Source organism: Arachis ipaensis, chromosome B9 (assembly GCF_059453495.1).
Source record: "Arachis ipaensis isolate K30076 ecotype BB chromosome B9, ASM5945349v1, whole genome shotgun sequence".
NCBI lineage: Eukaryota > Viridiplantae > Streptophyta > Magnoliopsida > Fabales > Fabaceae > Arachis > Arachis ipaensis.
The window spans coordinates 53,468,598-53,488,762 of NC_142444.1; the positions used below are offsets into that span (position 1 = coordinate 53,468,598).

The window sequence follows — 20,165 nt, forward strand, 5'->3', positions numbered from 1 at the left end:
GGTAATTAATTGTTTTTCCACTTAAGGCTAGTGATGTGGTAAAATATAGAACAAAAGGGGATTAAAGGGCTCAAAGTGGTTAACAAAGGTGATTGAATGGGTAGGCTATTTGGGATAAGTGAGCTAATAACCAAATAATGGCCTCAATCATATACAAGCATGTAAATATACTAAACAATGGACATATAGAATGGAACAAAGCAAAGATTGCAGTCATAGAGAAGAAAACACACAAGAATAAAATATTATGGTTAAATAATATAACCATGTAGTTAAGCTCAAGTCTCACAGGTTGTGTGTTCATAGCTATAATTCATGTTTCAAATACAACTTCAAACAAGTTTAACAAAAATTTTCAATTTAAATTAGTGAATTGCTATAAAAAAATCTTGAAAAAGAAACTCATCACTTTAACCAAGCAAAACATACATGCAAACGACTATTAATATGCAATCTATCCTATCTGATAAAAGAAAAACTAAAAATGTTGGTGTTAAGAGAGAGAAGTTACCTCCGGAAGTCAAGGACTGACCTCCCCACACTTAAAGCTTGGCACAGTCCTCCGTGCCGTCAGTAAGGAGCAAGGGAGTGCTGGAAGCGTCGCCTCTAGTGTCTGGTTCACCTTGGCTGCCTGTGCTACTGGATGAAAGGGAGTTTGGGGTGTCCTTTGGTTCTGGAGGTGGGTGTGTACCAAGTATGAGTTCCTTTAGGTAGTTGTATCGGCGCTTGTTACGGCGCTCCATTCGTTCCATTTGCCGGTCCTACCGGTCGAGTCTCTCAAGAATCTGAAGGAACATCTGATGGGTAGATGGTGCTTGTGGTGTAGAAGATGGTGGGATAGAGGAGGGAGGGGGATCCAAAGATGGACCTGCAGGCTGGATTGCGGAGGGGACTGGCGGCCTGATGTACTTCCCATTTGGGACATACTGATCGGCTATGGGAATCATGACCTTCGTGTCGCCTGCCCGAGAGGACACACCTGCTGCAGAGACTAAATCTAAAACCAAAGCGGGGAAGGACAGGTTACCCGCTATTTATACGTGTCCTATGGCAGCCTGGATGTGTCGGGGCAGGTTGAGGGGTTGCTCTGTCAAGATGCACCAGATGAGCACAACCATGTCTGCTGTGAAGGTCGACTCGTGAGTGCTCGGATAGACATAGTGGGACATGATTTGGGCCCACACGCAAGCCTCCAGGGTGAGTGACTGGGCTGAGATGCTCTTAGGTCGAGTCCTATGCTGTCCATAAATCCACTTGCTGCCAGGTTGTGCTATGACACCAAGGACGCTATTCCAGTCGAACTGGTATGTCTGGCGCTTGAGATAGGCCTCTTGATAGGCGTCCCATCCCTCTGGACTAGGGGGAAGGTCCAATGCTCTCTGTATTGCACTCTCAGAGACAGGGACTTGCTGATGACGAACGTAGACAGTTTGCAGAGTAGGCGAGTGGAGGTTTGAGTAAAACTCAACGATCCATGATAAGTTGGTCTCTCGCGGCTGTCTTTTCAAAAATCCCTACTGTCTCCTCTCTATGCGGGCTCCACAAAATCAACAATGTGTGTTGGGACAATGAGCAGACGCTCATTGTTGTAGATCCTCTCAGCTAGGATGGGGAACATCTATTCGCAATAACGATTAGCAAACCGTGTGGAGTCTCGGGCGGGAAAGGCTTTCTCTGATTCATCAACTTTAATGATCCTCTTCACCCGCTTTATTGGTGGCTTGACATTGGTAGATAGAAGTGCCTTTTCCAGTGTTCTTGTGGTTCCTCTCCTTGCTGGGGTTTTGTCAGGGGCCTTCTCTTTTCCTTTCTTGGTACCCATGTCTAAAGAAGAAAGAAAAGGAAGAATATTAAATACAGATAACTAAGACCGGAAGGGAGAAAATTCCAAGTGATAATGAATTCCAAAGGAAAGATGTTAGCCCAACAACATGGTAGCTACAACATGTATGTAAGATAACAATAAAGATAAAAAAGGCAATTCATAAACTTAGATGCAAGATAGTAAAAGCATGCAAGTAATAGGTATGAAAAGCATGAATCAAGCATAAAGTAATAAGTGTGCCAAATAAAAGAGTATATGTAATGATGACAATTGTGAATAATGATCTCAAATACATGTGGAATCTAAGTGTTGTGAAAAAGAGGCATCTAAGTAAAAGAGTAAAAGAAAATAGTGTTCCAAGTGCCATAAAAACTTTTTCACAAACACGTGGTGTGCAAGGGATCATAATAATGAAAATAATGTAATCCAAATGTATAAGAGAGCCCAAAATAAGATATCAATTGTCAAATCACTCCTCATAATGTTCACAAGCTGCATTAAAGTAAGGTAAGACCTAAATAAAATTCCAACACCAACATGAAAAATGTATGGAAGAAGAAAGAAAAAGAAATCATGAATGTAAAAGAAAAAGAAGAAGGAAACATAAAGTAAGATAATAATGAAAGAAAAGTAAAAGGGAAAGAAGAGAATAACCTTGATAAAAAAAGATGAAGAGGGAAGGAAGAAAGTAATAGAAAGTAAGAAAGAATAAGGATGAAGAAAGAAAGAAGGAAGAGATAATTAGGATTGAGGAGAATTAGGATTGGAGGGGTGGAAGATGTGAAATTAGGCGCTGAGGTGTTTAATTTGTGCGTCGCAAGCGATGCATACGTGTGCATCACGCGTACGCGTGGATCGCGCTTTTTTCAACCGACGCGTGCGCGTCAAGGATGCGTACGCGTGACATGAGTTGTGCAATTGGTGCGGAGGCAGCCTCGCACACGCACAACTCTCTGTCCATTACGCACGTTTGCAAAAATTTGGGGCGACGCATGCGCGTGAGGGACGCGCACGCGTGGATGGATTGGATGGCAAAATGACGCGTACACGTGACAAGATTTGTGTGCCTAGCCCAGTTTCAGCCCCACACCATCACAACTCTCTGCCAAAATCCTCATTTATGCCGATTTCATCATCCACGCGTGCGCGTGCTTGACGCGTATGCGAGGAATGCCAAAATTTCGATCGACGCGCACGCGTCAGGGACGTTTACGCGTGGGTCAGTTGGTGCGCAATGCACCCTTCCTGCGCCACTCCCGCGCAACTCTCTGTTCAATCCATATGTTGCACGCACACACATATGACGCGTACGCGTCAGTGACGCTTGCACGTTGTGTGCGTTTTTTTATCATGCAGAATGCAGTATGCAACTAATTCATGCAGATATGAGGGATGGATGCTGAGAAAGACAAAACAAAATAAAATAAAATAAGGTTAAGAAGAAAACTGAAAGATCATACCATGGTGGGTTTTCTCCCACCTAGAACTTTGCTTTAACGTCCTTAAGTTGGACGGTCTTCAGGCTCATTCTGCTTCTGTTGGTGGATCTTCCAATAGGAAGACCTCTAGCTTTTTGTGTTCCTTCATCTTCTTACCATGATAAAGCTTTAAGTGATGTCCATTGACCTTGATGCAATTAAAACTTGAAGGATGACGCAGGTGGAAGACTCCATATGGCTTTGCCTTCTCCACTCTGTAGGGACCTTCCCATCTGGATCTTAGCTTGCTTGGCATGAGTCTCAGCCTGGAGTTGTAAAGGAGAACTAGATCTCCCGGTCTGAACTCTCTTTTTTTGATATGCTTGTAATGCACGGCCTTCACTGTTTCCTTGTATAATCTGGAGTTATCATAAGCTTCAAGTCGAAGAGTCTCCAGTTCTGCCAGTTGCAGCTTCCTTTCAACACCAGCTTGCTCGAATCCCATGTTGCACTCCCGCACAGCCCAGAAAGCCTTGTGTTCCACCTCTATTGGGAGGTGGCAAGCCTTTTCGTACACTAAGCGGAAGGGACTCATCCCAATGAGTGTCCTGTACGCTGTCCGATACGCCCAGAGCGCATCAACAAGTCTGGTGCTCCCATCCTTCCTATGAGGCTTTATTATCTTCTCCAGAATACATTTTATTTCTCTGTTAGATACTTCTGCTTGTCCATTGGTCTGGGGATGGTATGCTGTTGCCACTTTGTGAACTATCCCATGTTTCTTCAGTAATTCTGCTAATCTCCTGTTACAGAAGTGAGTGCCTTGATCACTCATGATTGCTCGTGGTGATCCAAAGCGACAGATAATATGATTTCTAACAAAGGAAACAACAGGGTTAGCATCATCAGTATGGGTAGGAATTGCTTCCACCCATTTAGAAACATAATCCACAGCTAACAGTATATAAAGATAACCACTAGAGTTTGGAAATGGACCCATGAAGTCAATACCCCAAACATAAAAAATTTCACAGAAAAGCATAATCTGTTGGGGCATCTCATCCCTCTTGGATATATTCCCAAACCTTTGGCATGGGATAGGATTTACAAAAGGTAGCAGCATCCTTAAAAAGAGTGGGCCACCAGAATCCACAGTCTAATATTTTTCTAGCTGTTCTTTGAGGGCCAAAATGTCCTCCACTCTCAGAAGAGTGGCAGGCCTTTAAGATGGACTAGAATTCTGATTGAGGCACACACCTTCTAATTACCTGGTCAGCACCATACCTCCATAAATATGGGTCATCTCATATATAATATTTAGACTCGCTTTTCAGCTTGTCCCTTTGATGCTTAGTAAAATTAGAAGGGAAAGTATGGCTAACTAGATAATTAGCTACAGGTGCATACCAAGGAACTACTTCAGATACTACGTGCAAGCTATCAAATGGAAAAGTATCGTTGATAGGAGTGGAGTCGGTCTTAATGTGCTCAAGGCGACTCAAGTGGTCTGCCACTAAATTCTGGTTACCACTCCTATCCTTAATTTCTAAATCAAATTCTTGCAGCAACAGTATCCAACGTATTAACCTTGGTTTGGACTCCTTTTTAGCTAATAAATATTTTAGAGCTGCATGGTCTGAGTACACTACCACCTTAGTACCAAGTAAATAGGCTCAAAATTTATCCAGAGCAAAAACAATAGCTAGAAGCTCCTTTTCAGTGGTAGTGTAATTAGACTGAGCAGCGTCTAAGGTCTTAGAAGCATAAGCAATTACGAAAGGATCCTTACCTTCGCGCTGAGCCAGCGCCGCTCCTACTGTATGGTTGGAGGCATCACATATAATCTCAAAAGGCTGGTTCCAGTCTGATCCTCTCACAATCAGAGCTTGAGTCAAGGCAATTTTCAGCTTATGAAATGCTTGCATGCAATCCTCACTGAACTCGAACTCAATATCTTTCTGCAGTAGTCTAGATAAAGGCAATGCTACCTTACTGAAGTCCTTAATAAATCCCCGGTAGAAACCTGCATGGCCAAGGAACGAACGGACTTCCCTCACGGAGGAGGGGTAAGGTAAACTAGAAATGACATCTACCTTTGCTGGATCTACAGAAATACCAGTATTAGAAACAACATGTCCTAGTACAATCCCTTGTTTTACCATAAAATGACATTTTTCAAAATTCAATACAAGGTTTGAACTAACACACCTGTCTAATACTCTAGCTAAACTATCCAAGCAAAGGCTAAATGAATCACCATATACGCTGAAATCGTCCATGAAAACTTCCATACAGTTCTCAATAAGATCTGAGAAGATACTCATCATGCATCTTTGAAAAGTAGCCGGTGCATTACATAAGCCAAAAGGCATTCTTTTGTATGCATACGTTCCAAAGGGACATGTAAAAGTAGTCTTCTCCTAATCTTCAGGAGCTATATGAATTTGAAAATAGCCTGTATATCCATCTAAAAAGTAGTAATAGGATTTACCTGACAGGCGATCAAGCATCTGATCAATAAATGGCAAGGGGTAATGATCCTTGCGAGTAGCTTGGTTGAGACGCCTGTAATCAATGCAAACTCTCTATGAATTCTGCACTCTAGTTGTCAGGAGCTCTCCATGCTCATTCTTTACTGTTGTGACTCCAGATTGTTTGGGCACTACTTGTACTGGGCTGATCCATTCACTGTCTGAGATGGGGTAGATGATATTTGCTTCAAGTAGCCTGGCCATTTCTTTCTTGACAACTTCTAAGATGGTGGGATTCAGTCTTCTTTGGGGTTGATGGACAGGTCTTGCTCCCTCTTCTAAGAATATTCTATGCTCACAAACTTGAGGGCTGATGCCTACTATATCTACCAAGCTCCACCCAATTGCTTTCTTGTGTCTTCTCAGCACACTGAGCAGTTGCTCCTCTTTTTGGGAAGTGAGTTCCCTTGCAATGATAACTTGGAGCTTCTGATTATCCTCAAGATAGGCATACTTGAGGTGGGGTGGATGGGGCTTTAATTCGAATATCTGCTCATGGCTGGCTCTGGATCATCTGGAGCTAGTGATAATGGTAAAATGTCCTCATTGTGTTCAGAGGGTGTCCCCACACTTGGACCATGCTCCATGTGCATCTCTTCTATTTCCTCCTGGTGGACTGCAGCTATAGTCTCATCAATGATGTCGTACTAGAAGACGGAATGATCTTCTGGAGGATGCTTCATAGCTTCATTCAGATTGAAGCTCACTGCTCGGCCGTCTATCTCAAAAGAATAAGTTCCTGAAAAGGCATCCAGCTTGAACTTTGAAGTCTTTAGGAATGGTCTTCCAAGCAGGATGGATGACGGTTTTCCTGAGTCATTTTGGGGTATCTCCAAGATATAGAAGTCAATGGGAAATGTGAGCCCCTTAATGCTCACCAGCACGTCCTCAGCAATTCAAACCATTGTAATAATGCTTTTATCTGCTAACACAAAACGAGCTACCGACCTTTTTAAGGGAGGGAGCCTCAAAGCATCGTATATAGACAAAGGCATAATACTCACGCACGCTCCTAAATCACACATGCAGTCAGAAAATATTACATCCCCAATGGTACAGTTAACCATGCATGGTCCTGGGTCACTACATTTTTCAGGTATATCCCCCATTAAAGCAGATATGAAACTATCTAAAGGAATAGTTTCTATTTCATTAATATTATCCTTATGCATGCACAAATCCTTTAGAAATTTTGCATATTTAGATACTTGCTGAATAACATCAAAAAGGGAGTACAGTTACCTCAACCTTTTTGAAGATTTCTACCATTTTGGGATCAAGTTCCATCTGCTTTCTGGACTTCCTTACAAGGTGTGGAAATGGGATAGGAATGGTGTCTCTTACAACTTCAGCTTCCTTTGGTTCTCTATTCCTTGGTTGAACTGCTTTTTCTTCAACCACGCCTTGTACTTCATCTTCCTCTTCAGCATCCTCTGCGTAAATCATGTCTTCATCTGGGGCGTGCTCTTGTGGGCTTGGCTCTTCCTGATTCCTCTCTTGCAGTGTGGTTCCGGACCTCAAAGTGATGGCATTGATTCAACCCTTGGGGTTGGGTAAGGGTTGAGAAAGAATTCCACTGGAGCTTGAAGGATGGTTGGTGGGAGTAGGTAAGGAATCTATCCGGGAGACGAGAGCTTGTAAAGTGGCATTTAGACTATTTAAAGTCGAGTTCAGTGTAGTCTGAATGTCTTGTTGTCCTTGTGCAAGAGAACGAAGCATCTCGTCATTAGATGAGGAAGGAGTGTAAGTGATCTGAGGGACCTGTTGTTGGTTGTGCTGAGGTCCTTGGGACTGCCTTAGGTGAGGTGCTCTGTAAGGCTGATTCTAATTCTGCTGTTGATAGAAATAGTTCTGCTGATTCCAGTTCTACTGATTGTTATTATTATTCCACCTCTGATTTCCCTGGTTGTCCTTGCCTCCTCTGTTATAGTTGTCCCTCCAGCCATGGTTGGAATTATCTCTCCAACCCTGGTTGGAGTTGTCTTGCCAACCTTGGTTATAGTTCCCACCTTGGTTGTAGTTGCCGCCTTGTTGATATGAGCCTTGATTTGGGCGGTCATAGAAATTCTGAGTGGCTGCCAAGGTGTTGTCCTCTTGTTGGAGCTGCGGACACTCATCTGTGTAATGACTATAGCATGCACATATCTCGCACACTCTCTGAGGAACCAGTTGTTGACTATGTTGTGGTGAGGGAGGTTGAGATTGTTGTTGATTCAGATTTATCTGCTTCAGTAGGTTGGTCATCTCACACAGACTCTATGTGAGAGCAGTAGTCTCAATGCTAGAGGAGACCTCTGCAATAGCCTTGGGGTGGCTGTTCCTGTGCCTATGATTCTGGGTGGACTCAGCTAGGTCGCTGATCAGTTGCCACACTTCATCTGCGGTCATGTACTTTTTCAGAGAACTATTACTAGCACCACCCAATGTAGTCTTATCGTGAGGCTTCATACCTTGTGTGAAGTAGCTGATCAACACTAGCTTGTCAATCATGTGGTGGGGGCATGCATCCAGCAGACTCTTGAAGCGCTCCCAGTACTCATAAAGGATTTCTGATTCACCTTGGATGATGCAGGAAATCTCCTTCCTTAGTCTGTCTGTAACTTCAGCCGAAAAGTATTTTTTCAAGAATTCTCTCCTGAGCGCATCCCAGTTGGTAACAGTTGCTTTAGGTTGGGAGTAATACCACTCCCTCGCCTTTCCCTCATGAGAAAACGGGAAGGCGATTAGCAGAACAGAAGTTTCATCTGCACCATGATGCCTAACAGTAGAACAGGCTGTCTGAAAATCCCTGAGGTGCTTTATGGGCTCCCGAGCAGGTAAGCCATGAAACTTAGGTATCAAGTTGATTGGCGCAGTCTTTATTTTAAAATCTGCAGCCAGATTTGGGTGATGCGCTTGATACGGTTGCAGAGTAAAGTCTGGGTTCCTGCCTCCTGGAGAGTAATCCTCCTAGGTGCTGCCATGTTACCTGCACGTAAATCAACTGAATCAGTAGTAGAGGAGCTTGTTTCTTCCTCGAATGCCGCTTCAGATTCGCCCTCAGATGAGACTGGTGAATTGATAACAACCACTTCACCACCCTCAGAGGCTAGCCGACACCGAGCTCGCCTAATATATGAAAGAGTTCTTTCAATTTCAAGATCAAATGTGGCTAAGCTCGGATCAGGCAGTGAACGCGTCATTCAACGAAAGAAACATACAGCTCATGGTAGTAAAATAAAATAAAATAAAATATAAATAAATAAATTCCAACCAATAAATTAGCACACTATTGCAACTCCCTGGCAACGGCGCCAAAAATTGACGGAGGTAGTTGGCCGATTAAGAAATTAATAATATAAGAACAGCGTTGTAAGTACAGTTCTTAACCAGCAAAAATCCGCTTGTCAATTTAGAAAGGTTGTCACAAATTTAGAATTAAAATACTGGGAGTACGAATCCCAGGTTGTCTCCCAACGAGTTGACAAAAGAGTGCAGCTTATTGGTCAGAGGTTTTCTCAGAAATTTTGAGTTTGAGAAATAGAACAATAAATAATTATAAAATTAAGCAACAGAAATTAACGAGAGAATTTATATAATTCAATTAAAAACCTTGACCGGGAGAAGATTAATTGGAATTTCTATCCTTGTTGGAATTTTCCAGGTGTAATAATAAAAGGTTGTTGCTCTACTTGGTCATCCCTTAATTAATAAGGAAAAGTCAAGTAACTAACTAACCAACTATATTCTTAGGTCCTAATCCTCTCCTAAGGAAGGATTAGAGTGAGAGACTAGAGTTGTCAGTCATCAACTACCAATTAGGATTAACACTTGAGTATTCCAACTCAAGGTTCTGCTTTTAATCAACTCCCATTCAAGTTAGGAAACTACTCCATTAACATGAATATAAACTTCACAAAATCAAAAAGGGAATAAAAAGAAGACATGATAAACAATAATTAAAAATCAATTAAAAGTAAAAATGGTTCCATACATTAATAAATCCCAAAATGCAACATACTTATCCGAACATGGTTAACAGGCAGTAAAAAGTAAAGGAATAAGAAAACAAACTAGAATAATGAAACTTCAACGGAGGTAATGATCATTCTCAGTATCTAAAAGGAAAAGCATGAAACTCTAAAACTATGAATGTGAAGAACCCTAGAGGAAGGAGTAGAATTCTCTGTAAGATTCAAAAACTAAAACTTGAACTATGCGTAATGAGAATGTGTCTTGAGTCTCTGCTGTTCTCTGGCTCTAGTCTGCATTTTTGGGCCGAAAATTGGGTCCAAACTCGGCCCAAAATCGCCCCCAGCATTTTCTGTGATTTCTGCAGATCGCGCATGTCACGCGTACGCGTCAGGTGCGCGCATGCGTCGCTGTGCAAACTCGCTTCCATGCGTATGCGTCAGGTAGGCGTACGCGTCGCTGTGAATTTCTCCAAATCGCGCGCACGCGTGAGCCATACGTGCGCGTCGCTTCTCGCTGGTTGCCTCCTTTATTTCTTGTGCTCCTTCCATTTTTTGCAAGCTCCCTTTCCATCCTTTGAGCCATTCCTGCCCTGTAAAGCCTGAAAACACTGAACACACATATCACGGCATTGAATGGTATGAAAGGACATTAAAAATACACAATTTAAAGGATTATGAAGCAAGTTTTCAATCGTAGAGTATAATTAGGAAGGAATTGTAAAATCATGCAAATAGTATGAATAAGTGAGTAAAGAGTTGATAAAAACCACTCAAATTAGCACAAGATAAACCACAAAATAGTGGTTTATCACGTCGCCATGGAAAGCTCCAAATCACGCGCATGCGTCAGGTACGCGCACGCGTCGCTCCTCGCTGTCATCACCTTTAATTCTTTGTGCTGATTCCATTTGTGCAAGCTTCCTCTCCATCCTCTAAGTCATTCCTGCCCTATATAGCCTTCTTCTCTTTTTCTGCGGAAGCTCCATCAAATCCAACTGAATGCTGCCTAAAATACACAGAATTGCCCAAGACTCAAAGTAGCATCCATAATGGCTAAAAGATAATTAATTCTTGATTAAACTCAACAAGTTAAATGCAAATTCACTATGAAAAGATAGGAAAGATGCTCACGCATCACAACACCAAACTTGAATTGTTGCTTGTCCTCAAGCAACCAAAATTAGTACATGATTAAGATGTGAATTTGCATGAGAGGTGAGAGTTCTGTTATGCTCATGTCTCTTCTAAAAATGGGGTTTATTCATTGTAAATCTAAACAATTTTGGCATCTCACTCTCCTTTGAATCAGAGGGATGTCAGTGTCCTTTGGAATTAGAATCCGGATCATATTATGGATTCTCTGATCTTTTGTAACTCAATTTAACCCTTGAACATAGCATTTTTTCTTTGATTCTCTTTTCTTTAGTGCTTTTCACCTTGAGCCTAGCCGTGACTTTAAATGTTTTGTCTCAAGCTTTACTTGACACAGAAACACCACAAGCACCTAATTGAGGAACTCTTTTGAAGTTCTGATTTTTCTTTCAGCTACTCCCAGACAGTGGTGCTCAAAGCCTTTTGCATACTCTGCTAATTGCAATTGATCTCGACTCTAAATGTTTTGACTCAAGGATTACTTGACACAAGAACACCACAAGCATATGACTAGGAAAACAACTCTTTGAGCTTTTAATCATGTTTGACCTCCTTAGTCATTGATGCTCAGAGCCTTGGACCTTGCTTTTATCTCCCTTCTTTTTTTATTTTTTTTTGCTGTTTCTTTTGCTTCAAGGATTAATTTTTTTTGTATTTCAGAGAAGTCATAATAATTCTCTAAATCCCTGTTCCTTGTATATCAACATTCTTTTTATCCAAATTTGAATATGCACTGTTCATGTCATGCATTCAGAGTCACAGAAAATACCACCATATTTGAATAAATGAGACTACTCTAAAAAAAATAAACTCAATTTCTCATACATTTTTCTTACTTCTTTTTTATTTCAAGCTCAGTAGGCAATACATGAGACACCTTTTAGAATTAAAAATGAATAACAGAATGAAAATAAATAATTTAACTAGAACCTAGGAATTGAAATAACAAAGGATCATGCAGAAACCAAGTAAAATAGCAGGAAACCGGAACATAACATAGTGAGAGCGGGAAGGAATATAGAATGAAAGGAATTCAACCACCTCAGTTATCCTAGTGGCCATTTTATTCTTCAGGCTGTGCTCCTTCGTGAAGATGATTCGCCTCCCTTTGGTACCATTAAAATAAACAGAAAAGCCATCAGCGAAGCGACAACACCAAACTTAAAGGTTTGCTTGTCCTCAAGTAAAGAAGAACTGAAAACAAAAACAAATAGTATGATGAAAGAAGAGTAAAAGGATAAAGGAATAAGAGAGAATTAGGATTGGGGGGTGGATGATTTGAAATCAGGCACTGAGGTGGTCTAATTGGGCGTCGCATGCGACGGGTACGCGTAAGGCACGCGTACGCATGGATCGTGCGAATTTCAAGTGACGCGTACGCGTCTGGGACGCGTACATGTGGATGGCCATTGTGGGAAAACGATGCGCACGCGTTAGGGACGCGTATGTATGGTGGGGCTTGTGCTCCAAGCACAATTCCAGTCCCACACTATCATAACTCTCTGGCCATACACCCATTTACGCTGATTTGTAGGGTCACGCGTACGCGTAGGGCACGCGCATGCGTGGGCTGGGGAAAACGCAAGCGACGCTTACGCGTGAGGGACGCGTTCGCGTGGACTTGCTTGTGCGCAAGGCACACCACCATCACCACTCCTGCCCAACTCTCTGTTCACTTTTTATTTTTCTCGCACTTACATATGACGCGTACGCGTCAGCGACGCTTGTGCGTCATATGCTCGATTTTTTTTTAGCATAATCCTTCTCGAAGTGTTCGGTTCCTGTTCTAAAATAGCTACATGATCAGAACACACGTAAAACAAAAAGAAAACAGTAAAAACTCAATAAAAATCAAATAAATAAGAAAATCACTACTACGGAAAATAACTAAAGATACAAAATTATCGGGTTGCCTCCCGACAAGCGCTTCTTTACCGTCACTAGTTTGACGGTCAGTTCCTCTAAGGAGGAGGATCATAGGGGCTCAGCTCTTCACCCCTTACTTTGAACTTCTTTCCTGTGTCTCCATAAATCAGCTCAATATGTTCCAGGGAGAGGATTCTGTTTACTGTATAAATCCACACTGGATTCCCAGTCAACACCACCTTCATTCATGGGGAGAAATCTTCAGTGGGATCTTTTTGTTTCTCCATCCATTGGGTATTTTCTTCTTTTTTGGGGCCTCCTCCTTGGTGGATGATGCATTCCCGATACCAAACTTATGTTTGATGTCAGGAGAAATTTTATTGGTTGTCACTAAAGGAGGTTTGAGCTGCAATTTCTGCTGTGCATCATCAGGGGGTTCTTTAAGGTTTGGATCAATAAGCTTAATCTGCATGCATCTCTCTTCTTCACCTGCTAAATGTATATCTTTGAAGACATGAAAGACCAGTTACTCATTATGCACTCTGAGCACTAATTCACCCACTTCTACATCAATTAGAGCTCTCCCAGTGGCTAGGAAAGGTCTTCCTAGGATTATAGAGGCATTCTCATCCTCCCCTGTGTCAAGAATCACAAAATCTGCTGGGAGGAAGAATTTACCCACTTTGACCAAGATATTCTCCACTAATCCGTATGCAGGCTTCATAGATTTGTCTGCCATCTGTACTGCTATCCTTGTGGGTTGTGCCTCTTGGATTTGCAACTTCTTCATTACAGACAAGGGCATTAAATTGATGCTTGCTCCCAGATCACATAATGCTTTCTCAAAGGTTGTGCTCCCAATGGTGCATGGAATTTGGAAGCTCCCTGGATCCGGCATCTTCCTTGGCAAGTTATTCTGAATGATGGCACTGCATTCTTTAGTCAGAACCACTGTCTCATCTCCTTTTAAAGGCTTCTTCTTTGACAACAGCTCCTTCATGAACTTGACATAGAGAGGCATTTGTTCCAAAATTTCAGCAAAAGGAATATTAATTTGCAACTTTCTGAAGACTTCTAAGAACTTTGAAAACTGCTTGTCCTTGGTCTCCTTTTGAAGTCTCTGAGGATATGGCATTTTAGACTTGTACTTAGGAGCCTTTGGCAATGTAGGATAAGTGTCAAGAGATTCTGGGAATGGGTTGTCCGCACGCTTTGGAGGGACGTGCTCTACTTCTTCTTTTTTCTCCTCTGGAGCTTCTTTTTCAGCTAACTCTCCATTGACCTTGGTCTCAGAGCCAGCTACTTTACCACTTCTAAATTGAATAACCTTGCAATCTTCTTTTTCAACTGGCTCCCCATTAACTTGTGTCTTAATACTTGCCACTTGTCCACTTATCAAGGTGATAGCCTTGCATTCCTCTCTTGGATTTGGAATTGTGTTACCAGGAAGGCTATTAGTGGTCCTCTGATCAATTTCATTATCTCTTGTGGCTATTTGACCCATCTGATTATCCAAATTCTTGATTGATTCTCTGGTTTCCTGCATATAACTCCTCATCATCTCCCAATTAGAATCTTCTTGGGATTTAGAATTTGCCTGTGGAGGTGGTTGTTGTTGATGAGATTGAAATTGGCGGTTATTGTGATTGTTCTGTTGGAAGCCGCCCTGAGAATTATTGTTAAAATTCTGAGCTCTCTGAGGTTGGTCCCTCCACCCAAAATCTGGGTGATTTCTCTACCCCTGATTGTAGGTCTGAGAATAGGGATTATTATTGGGGTTTCTAGGACCACTCCCCATGTAATTGACCTGTTCAGAAGAGGATTGAGCATAATCATAATTGTTATTTTGCACAAAATTACCTGTCATGTCATAAGAGACCTCTTGAGGTAGATTTTGGGTGTTGATAGCTGAGACTTGCATGCCACCCATCTGTTGAGTAAGTAGACTTATTTGCTGAGACATAAGCTTGTTCTGAGCAAGAGTAGCATTAAGAGCTTCTACTTCCATAACACCCTTCTTCTGAGGAGCCTCAGAGTTCACAGGATTCCTGTTAGATGAGTATAAATATTGGTTGCTAGCAACCAATTCAATAAGCTCAATAGTCTCCTCCAGTGTCTTCTTCTTGTGCAATGAACCACCTGCAGAATTATCTAAGCACATCTTGGACATTTCACCCAAGCCTTCATAAAAGATATCTAGTTGGGTCCATTTGGAGAACATGTCCGGAGGACATTGCCTAGTCAGTAGCTTGTATCTCTCCCAAGCTTCATAAAGAGTTTTGCCATCCTTCTGCCTGAAGGCCTGAACCTCCACTCTCAGCTTAGTCAACTTCTTTGGTGGAAAAAATTTAATAAGAAACTCAGTAACAACCTTGTCCCAAGTATCCAAACTCTCCTTGGGTTGGGAATCTAGCCATAGCTTTGCTCCATCGCTCAGAGCAAACGGAAAGAGCATGAGTTTGTACACCTCTGGGTTCACTCCATTTGTCTTCACAGTATCACAAATCTGCAGAAAGTTAGAAATAAATTGATTTGGGTCTTCGTGGGGAAGACCATGATACTGGCAGTTTTGTTGCACCAGGCTGACCAATTGTGGCTTCAACTCGAAGTTGTTCACAGCTATAGGAGGCACCACAATGCTTTTCCCATAAAGATCTGCAGTAGGAGCAGAGTAAGAGCTAAGCACTCTTCTTTGTTGCTCATTCTCATTCGGATTTGTCATATTGGCATTAACAGCATTATTAGGATCCATAATGAATTCTACAGTCCTGTAAAGTCTTGCTTGTTGCAAACGCCGCCTGAAAGTCTTTTCAGGTTCAGGATCAAAGTCTAAGAGAGGTTCCTTGTCTCTGTTCCTGCGCATAAAAAAATAGAAAACAAGAAAAGATGGAAATCTCTACGTCAGAGTGTAGAGAATTCCCAGTGAGGTAACCTGTGTAAAAGAAATAAAATAAAAAATACTAAATAAATAAAACAAAAATATTTCAAAAATTAACAGAAAAAATAAACAAGAAAATTAAAATGAAATTAACTAGGTGACACGAAACTTAATTTCAGAAATTAAGAAAAAATATTAGTGCTATTTATTTTTTATATTATTTTTTTTATTTAAAACTAACTAATAAAAGAAAAAAACAAGAAACGAAACAGGGGAGGGGGTATTAACGAAAAAGGAAATAAATAAGGAAAGAAAATAAAAGAAAAATAAAAATTAATAATACTAAAAAATTTATTAATGAAAAAAAATTATCTAATCTAAGCAATCAAATAACGAGTAGTTGTCAATCACAATCAATCCCCGGCAACGACGCCAAAAACTTGGTGCGGAATTTCTAACCACAAACTAACCGACAAGTGCACCGGGTCGTACCAAATAATACCTCAGGTGAGTGAGGGTCGATCCCACGAGGATTGATGGACTAAGCAACAATGGTTGATTAATTTACTTAGTTAGACAAACAGAAAAGAGTGTTTTGGTATTCAAAAGCATTAAACAATAATTCAGAAATTTAATAAAGCAAGCAGTAAACAAGTTGTGAATAATATATAGAGAAACAGTTAAGGCTTCAGAGTTATCTATTTTCTGGATTGACTTTTCTTATTAATTATTTTAATCATGCAAGATTCAATTCATGGCAAACTATATGTGACTAGACCCTAATTTTTTAGACCTTTCTAGTCTCCTCTAACTTTCATCAACCGCCAATTCCTTGGTCAATTAATTCCAATTAGGGGGTGAAGCTTAATTCTAGTTTATATGCCACAAAAATACTAATTACCCAAATATAAGAGGTTTATATGTCACGTATCCCGTTAAGTCCAGATAATTAAAATTTAGGAGAAATTATTTTCAAGCTGTTGTTCAAGTAAAGAGCTTTTCCAAGTTATACAAGAACTCAATTAGAAAGAGGGTCATACTTCCGTTCCACCCAAATTCATAAGATAAAGAACGAAAACAATTCTTGAAATATAAATCAGTACATAAATTAAAATAGAAAAATAATAGTGTCAATCCATACAATAGACAGAGCTCCTAACCTTAACAGTGGAGGTTTAGTTGCTCATGGTTTAGAGTGGAAAACTAGGATTGTAAATTGGGTTGAGGTGGAATGAAAAGTTAACTAATGTTCGGAATCGAATCCCTAAAAGAGAAGTTTCTTTTTTCTTTTATATCTAATCCTAATTAATTTAAAATCTATTTTCTAAAACTAAAATAATATCTTTTCCTATTTATAAAAATTAAAGTTTAAATTCGAATTAATTACAGCAATCACCATTTTCTGCACATGGCGCATGTCACGCGTACGCATCGATGGTATTCTTCGCGTGTCACGCGCACGCGTCAGGTACGCGCACGTGTCGCTGTGTAACTTCGCTTTTCATGCGTACGCGTCAGGTACACGTACGCATCGCCATGGAAAGCTCCAAATCACGCGCACGCGTCGCTCCTCGCTATCATTTCCTTTAATTCTTTGTGCTGATTCCATTTGTGCAAGCTTCGTCTCCATCCTCTAAGCTATTCTTGCCCTATATAGCATTCTTTTCTTTTTCTGCGGAAGCTCCATCAAATCCAATTGAATGCTACCTAAAATACACAGAATTGCACAAGACTCAAAGCATCCATAGTGGCTAAAAGATAATTAATTCTGGATTAAACTCAACAAATTAAATACAAATTCACTAGAAAAAGATAGGAAAAATGCTCACGCATCATCCATGCATCAATCGATCGATTCCGTAACTGATTCACCAGTTTTTTAATCCAATCAATCGGTTCAGTGCAGTTTTAACAATTATAATTTCATATTTCATATTTTTCAAATATACTAAAACATTCTTGTCATTACCTCCATTAAAATAAAAAAAAGTTATATTAATAATAGTAGCAAGAATTAACATCTAACATTAAAGAACTATTAGCAATAGTTAATCAATTATAAGGACCAATTATTTTTTAAAAAATAATTTGGTCCTTCTTCTTAACTCTGATTGAAAATGGCCCTTTTTTTAATATTATTTTAGTTAGTTTTTTTAAATAATTTTTTTTCAAGAGTCTTTTTTTTTTTTGGTAACTGAAATAAATTAAACAAAGAAAAACAAAAGAAACAAAACAAGGAACTGCTTAAATAGAGGGACAGTCCCGTTTAAGACTACTCTTAAACTCCTCCCAAGGTGAAAGAAGCTCCACATGCGAAAGTTGTAACTTCATCGCCATCTTTGCCATAGTATCTGCCACCGTGTTTGCATCTCTCATAATCAAACGAAAGTCAACACGCCAATTCCAATGCATGATATCTCTTATTTTGAGCACCAGTGGATCAATAAACCCAAAACCATCTTGAGTAACAAGATTAAATGCTTCCACACAATCTGTCTCACAAATAACATCTCGTTGACCCACATCCCAAGCTAAGAGATATCCTCTCCAAATAGCAAACAATTCTCCTTGAAGAATACTATTACTCTCAATCATTCCTAAACACCCCCTTTGCCAGCTCCTATTACAATCTCTAATAACACAAGCAAAACCAACACTATCACCCGAACCAAAATAACTAGCATCACAATTAATCTTAAAAGTACCAATGGATGGGGGATTCCAAAAACCATTTAGAGTAGAGGGAAGGGACATACGTTGTAATTCAAAAATATTTCTAAGCTCCTTTTCTGAAGTTAATGCCAGACAAATGACTTTTTTCGGAGGCCAAGTTTCGTGGGGATTAAAGATGTCGTTATTCCTTGCTCGCCATATCCACCAAAGTCCCGAAAAGAACTTGAACGGGTGCTCTCTGCTATGATACAAGAACCAGTTCTTCAAATCTAAAGGATGACAAGGAATATCCAACCTTTGCCAGACAAGCTGAGCTTTTGGACAATCCCGAATACAATGTATAACCGATTCCTGGCTAGAAAGACATCTTGGACACCTATCCGATGACGACATCCCTCTTCTAAAGCGAAAACTTGCAGTAGGAAGAGCCTCCTTAAGACACAACCAAGCCTAAAACTTATGCTTTTCCGGAACAAGCTGACGCCAAAGCCAAAGCCAATTCTCCCTCTCCTCCCAACCAAACAGCTGCTTACACAACCACAAGTAACCATTGCGTGAGTCATAGACTTTGGCAGCAGACCCACTCCAATACCAACCCACTTCCGGACCTGCTTGTTCATCTGGATTGTAAGAGAGAATATTATCTTTCAGATTTTGAGATAAAGGAGAATAAAGAGTATCCAAATGCCACCTACCAACCGACCAAATATCCTGTATCCGGAGATTCGAATCAGAAATGTGGACATAATCCATCTCATTAGATAACCGTCCTTCTCTCCTCCAGCTAGAAAACCAAAAATTCTGGTTCAAATCTCCAATACGCCAAGCAAACCCATCCTTCAACACTTTCCAAGCCTTGCAAAGACACCTCCAAATGGGAGAGTCCTTGTTCTTAGGATAACTAAAACAGTCATATAGAGATGATCGGTATTTGGCATCCAATAATTGGACCCATAGCTTGTTTGGCTGCTGGAAAAAAGTCCAAACTAGCTTCCCAAGAAGAGCAATATTTACACAATAAGGATCTCTAATCCCCAAACCTCCATATTTTTTTGGAGTAACTAGTACCTTCCAACTAACAAGATTCAATCCTCTTCCATCAACTTGTCCTTTCCAAAGAAAATTCCTCATCATAGACTCCAATTTACTAATGATTCCTTTGGAAAAAATAGAGACCTGCATCTGGTACGTGGGAATAGCAGCGGCAACAGAATTAACCAAGCAGAGTCTACCAGCCCGATTGAGTAAACTCCCTTTCCAGCTTGCTAGCCTACTCCGAATCTTATCCAGGACACCATTGAAAGCTGAACGAGTCACCCTAGAATGGCTAAGGGTAACTCCAAGATACTTGCCCAAATCCTGGACAAATCTGATAGAGGATACCCCAGTGAAAACCTCTTTCCTTGTTGCAGAGACATTCTTGGAGCAAAGCGCTTTAGACTTCTCCACATTAATCTTCATCCCAGATGCTTTGCAAAAAGTCTCTAAAACCAACATCACATTTTGCACTTGTCTCTTTGTAGCTTTACAGAATAGAAGCAAGTCATCCGCAAACATTAAATGGGATATTCTTGGTCCCCCTCTAGAAATAGCAACCGGCTCCCACAAGCCCAAATCAACCTGATGACTAATAAAGCATGCCAGTCGCTCCATACACAACACAAAAAGATAGGGTGACATAGGGTCTCCTTGTCTAAGACCTCGGCTAGGAGTAAAGCCATTCAGACGACTCCCATTCCAAAGAATAGATAAGGAAGAAGCAGTGACACAATTCATAATCAAATTAAGTGTAGGAATAGGAAAACCAAAGCTCTTAAGGGTATGAGCTAAAAACCTCCAGTCAACTCTGTCATAAGCTTTCTCCAGATC

The 20,165-nt window shown here is 40.7% G+C and overlaps 1 pseudogene; it reads right to left on the bottom strand.

The window, feature by feature from the left end:
* Positions 1-761: 761 nt before the first annotated feature.
* Positions 762-15,497, bottom strand: LOC148544676 (uncharacterized; annotated as a pseudogene).
* Positions 15,498-20,165: the final 4,668 nt, after the last annotated feature.